Source organism: Physella acuta, unplaced genomic scaffold, assembly GCF_028476545.2.
Source record: "Physella acuta isolate Inbredline_101_S28 unplaced genomic scaffold, ASM2847654v3 ptg000968l, whole genome shotgun sequence".
NCBI classification, from domain to species: Eukaryota; Metazoa; Mollusca; class Gastropoda; family Physidae; genus Physella; species Physella acuta.
In genome coordinates, this window is record NW_026732485.1 from 100434 (window position 1) to 105880 (window position 5447).

The 5447-nt window shown below is 36.5% G+C and overlaps 1 long non-coding RNA gene across 2 annotated transcripts; it reads left to right on the plus strand.

Moving 5' to 3' along the window:
- On the plus strand, positions 1–5447 carry LOC131953983 (uncharacterized). 2 transcript variants are annotated; one of them, XR_009388726.1, is made up of 3 exons: positions 1–122; positions 597–1071; positions 2429–5447. It is a non-coding gene; the product is annotated as an uncharacterized LOC131953983 (long non-coding RNA). The 2 variants fall into 2 exon arrangements; XR_009388725.1 differs by having other exon boundaries at positions 597–790.

A 5447-nucleotide genomic window follows, 5' to 3' on the forward strand; every position in this document is an offset into this window, starting at 1 on the left:
TTGAATTAGAGTCGTCTTGCTGTAATGTGCTGGTGAAAGCTGTCGTTGCTCTTCCGTTTCTGGCTGTTGCGTGCTTGCGCTGGTAGTTGTGCTGTTGGGATTAGCTGTCGAGGTGTATTTAGGTGTGTTTGGTTTTACACCGATTTTTCTAGTGTTGTGTAGATGAGGAGCGTTGGCAGGCTGGTTTTCTGCCTGTAATTTGTTATTAGGATATCTATTGTTTTGTTTTTATAATTTAATGTAATGTCTGATGTTTTTTTTTTCAGGGAATATTGTTACTAGGTGGTAGTTTGATAGAAGGATAGATTGTTTTTGCGGGTTCATTTTTACTGAATATTTTAGTGCCCATTTTAATTGAGAGGGTAAGGGATCCATCGTAGGTTTCCGTCAATTAGGATCTTGTTGTATTTGGTAAAAAAAGAATTTATAGTCTTTGTTGAATTGTACTGCGTGTTGACATCAAAAGGGTCGTACCTGTAAAACTAAATGTCAGGTCTTAGTAATTGAGTAAGAAAATTGTTTTTTTTTTCGATAATCAACTACCTAATTTTTGTGACCTTACTTGCTTCCTTCCATCCCCTAAATTTGGCACATAGCTCCAAGCGCCATTCCACGTCAACAAATCCTCAGCTGCCAGACCAAAACATGAGAGGAGGTGATGCCATAACGGTATAGCTTGGCGTTAAACCTTGTATAAGTCACCGGCCATGGCGCATACATTCCTTGAGGAACTCCAACGACTATGTGTTCGTGACCAAGGCAAATCACTTAGATGGAGTTATTAGCTATGGTAAGGCATGGCTAGTGTTATAACTGGGGACAATGCATACTGAAGTTATGCAGTGAGAGGGGTTTCACTAACATCATGTTTTTCGCTAACCATTCCGGAGTTCTTCATCGAGTTTCGACGATATCAACGCAGACAATGTCTCGACAGGATGACATTGGTTCACTACACTGTTTATTATATGGACACATATGATTACTTGAATAAACGATACTAATACTTGATTACATTCACGACCTAACCCTAACATAACAAGACGCAAGACTTCAAAACTTTCTTCCCAGGTAACAACGAAACTTCCTCAAACAGCCATCATTTTTTATTTATCTAAAATCCTTTTACAACATACGTAATCTCGTACTCTATCACATACATCATAACATCCCCCCTCTCACCACAAGTTAATAACATTAGCTTCATTTAACACATCAGTGATCCATAATACTGTTTCCCCTAACAATGACAACAAGCGTGACATATACACATACCATCTTAATGACCAAAGCAGTCTTAATTAATTCTTGACATTTCTGTTCAGTACCTCTCTCCACACACACTTTCTATGACGATTCATTAAAGTACACATGTCAGATTACTGGTTGGGTATACATCCTATGAAGTACATTTCAAATTGATTCATGACGTAAAAGCCAGGATTCAATACAGTGCCATTCATATCATATACCATAAACATCACATCAGATCCACTAAAAAGGAATTATTCTTAGTGGAAAACAACAAATCACTACTAATCGGGTATAATTAACTAACATAAAGTAGTAGTTTTTACTTAATGTATTACTCCTACCCAAATATAGTACCTCTTTTGTTAATTACGCTACGATATTTATACAATAATAATTCACATCTCACATGATAATTTTGTACTAAGTAATTCTGTAACCACATTAAATTTCGTAATTCACTAGACTGCACGTTATTCTTGGATAACTGTGGGTTTCAAGTGGGGGCAGAGGGGTCATTCGTAAATGACTTCCCATTTGTTTTACGATTTTTATCTTTCCCCTCACCCCCCCCCCCCCCCCCACACACACACACACTCTCTACCACACATCTTGAGAAAAAACCGACACCAACTTTATAAAATGTCAATATTTAGACATTTGTTTTGCTTTTCAAATACCGATTTTGGCTGAGCCTGGGTCTGACCACACTATCCCTTCACGATACACACCCGAGACATACAATTTTCAATGGGATTTGTCAGTGCATACGATAGAACTAGGATAAAGGGTTTGGCGAATGCGCGTATAAAACTGGATTTCGGTATCTCCAAAAAAGGTTAAAAACCACTGCTCTAGATATTGTACCGAACTTTGAAATGTTAATTTTGTGTCACTTGTGTTTTAATAACACCCATTACTTAATTTAAAACTTAAAACGTGCAGAATGATTTAACACCGAGTAGTTTAACTTATAGATCTGATGTCTAGAGGAAAAACGCGGGCTTTCCAAGACCAAATTTGCGAGTATGAAACGAGAGTAAGGTGGATAGGGGGGGGGGGGGTGTTGATTAAAATTGTGATGATCCGGTGTCATATTTTAAAAGTCGTGATTTTTCCTTATTTAAAGAAAAAAATAATGTACTAGATTATCTATACATGCATTTCATTTTTTTAGATTCTTTGGAAAACGAAGCGAATTCTCAAGAAAAGTTATTCCTAAACATTTTGGTGATAGGCGTCATCAATGACGTCAGATCACTAAAAAATACAAATATTCGAACAATTGAACGAGATACATGATGAATTAATCGTTTACCTGGAGGCAGAACTGGCTAAGAAAGGCGGATCACATTAGAGAAAAAGAAACAGATGCTAGACGAGAGGGCGGAGCTAAGCCAACAGAGATCAACAGATAAAAGCTTCGTGAGCTTTATCAGTAATGGGTGCGGCTGTAATGGTGATGTACAGTGTAGCTCATTTTTCTTTTAGGTTACTTTTTCAATTATTTTATATTTGGATAATGTATTGTTGTGTAAATCATGTTCGGGATATTTGGTACCAGCTGTTTTTCTGCCTTTTTGTCTGTTTGTTGTTACACATCAACCACACTACTCTTAAACATGCCTCCATTGAACGAAGTAGTCCCTAAAACTGAACCCGAGTCAGACCTAGAAGAGTCAGGTAGAATTGCTGACTCGTTACTAGACACAAATGTTCAGAATACAGTGAAATCGGAAAGCAATTCAAAAACTATTGAGGATTCAGATTTTATCGATGAAGTGATTATTATGCATGGACAATACAAAATAACAAAAAAAATTCAGACTGTTTATAAATTGTTAAAGAATTTGTCGCAAAAACTTTAGATGACCCAAGTGCTATGGAAGATTTAATTAATATATTTGTAGATTACAAGGTAAACAGAGATCCAGATTTCTTGTTAACCGAAGAAGAATTCGATGCAAAAAATAGATGCCAAGTTAGCCAATAAACATGGACTAATGACAGCCAAAAAAACTGTTAGCAGAACACAAAAGACCAGAGAAACAATACGAGAAACCATAACATACAGGTGTACTACAGTCAACCAGAAGACTTTCACAGTATCCAATGTTACTACTGTAATAGAACAGGACACACACAAAAATTGCAGAATACTGTATTATGATAGACGCCAACAAGATAATCAACGCAACAGACAGAAATATAGACACATTAATAGAATAGCATTTATGTCATCGTTTAAAGAACCTTGTAAAAGAACAGAAATATTTACATCAAAAGTCAAATGACAAATACGCCACAGCAATTAGGGATACACTATGCTCCGCAGTGGCAGTAGGCCTACGTAACACATTCGTACAACACCACCAATACACAGGCCAACAGCTATAGTCACCATAGCCAGACCCTCAGCGTGTAAAACAGTTGAAGCATTTGTTTTTAAAACGGGCCATACGATATGATATTTGGCAACATTACAGGAGTGAAGAAATTTAATGTAGAATTTATGAGCCACAAACAACAACTAAACAAGCAGCCCAGAATTTGAGACAACGAAAAGGTAGACACAAAGTAAGCAAGTTGCAAATCAAAATGGACAAGTTCATAGCAGAAATTAACGAGGTTATTGAGCGTCATTCTAAAAAGATTACCGAGATTGGTGAAGTTTTTCTTAACTTAAGAATGCAGAACGACATACTCAGTAATAGATTGCCGAGATTGGATTAATCAGTAAACAACGAATCAGAGGATTATATAACAAAGAATTTGATAGTTGACAAAGAGTACGGTTACTCCTTGTCAGCCTTATACCAGATGACCCAATCAACACACCTACACAGACACAATTATAGTGATAATAGACAATATGAAAGCTCGCAACACAATTGTCCACATCGAGCCCCAGCCCATCGGTCTTAGCACATTGATCCCATGCTAGATAGAATTTGACCCACGAATGATTTTGAATAACGGACAGAATAGTAAATTAAGTCGAGTTTGTGAATTTAAGTCGAGAAAATCGAATTGAAGTCGATACAGTCAGAAGTAAGGTGAAGTCAGTGTAGTCAAAACTGAAGTCAATTAAGTATTTGAAGTCAGTGAAGTAAATACAGTCAGAACTGAAGTCCAATAAGTCATTTGAAATCAGTAAAGTCAGTTTAAAAAGTCGTTGAAGTCATAGTGAATTCGTTGAAATCTTTAAGGTCAATAAAGTCGTTGATATCTTTGAAGTCATAGTGAAGTCGTTGAAGTCTTTTAAATCAATGTGAAGTGGGAGACACAGACTTAACACAAGAAGAAGCGGACAAACAGATTGCTGCAGCAATGAAATACGCCATGGCAGACACTCCTAACGGCTTTCATGCGCTTTTATTGGTGGTCAGGTTTGGCGGGAGATTTACGAAAGAAGATCAACAGAAAGTCACATCGCTAAAGGCGCTTTTCGGCGAAGATTTTGTACGAAATTTGTGTAAACATTTGTTAACAAATATTGGTACTTTAGACCCTGAAGAAATCAGGGTCGAATCAATTGAAGATTGGTAATTAAATCAAGAATGATTTGAGTGAAGAATGCAAAGGTCGAGTTGTTATATTTGACAATAAAGACACAAACAAAAGAAAACAGTTAGATTTACTGATTGAAGCCATTGATCAGTTAAGCCATCGAAATCAACGCTACTAACTTTAAACGAGCCAGGGTAGAAAGAGACAGACTAATTCAAGAATCTGAAACTCGATACTTGAAAGAGGAGAATCGAAAAGAGGCTGTCATGATCGTACAAGAGCTCTCTAACCTATGCAAATACGACTTACAAACAAGGTTACACAGTCTAGAAATTCTAAAGTTTAGAACAGCCTTGCAGCTTAAAGATATCTCTTTACAAGACAGCAATACAGGGACTTTTAAAGATGTGATAGATAAATATCATATGATTCAAAATATGATCATAGAGCTCATACGGAAACAAAAGATCACTTTATAGAACAGCTAAAAGAAAAGATCTATCACGAGAAGAGGAACAATTAGATGAACGCGAGAACTTGAGAGAGCGAGACGCGGATTATGATCTTATGTATGAAGACTTATGGGGTGTTGTAAAAGCAATTGCATCGCTGAAAAAATCAGCTGAAATTAAACAAGAAACAAAATTTTATTTCAATTTCAATGTCAATAGTTATACATTATAAAT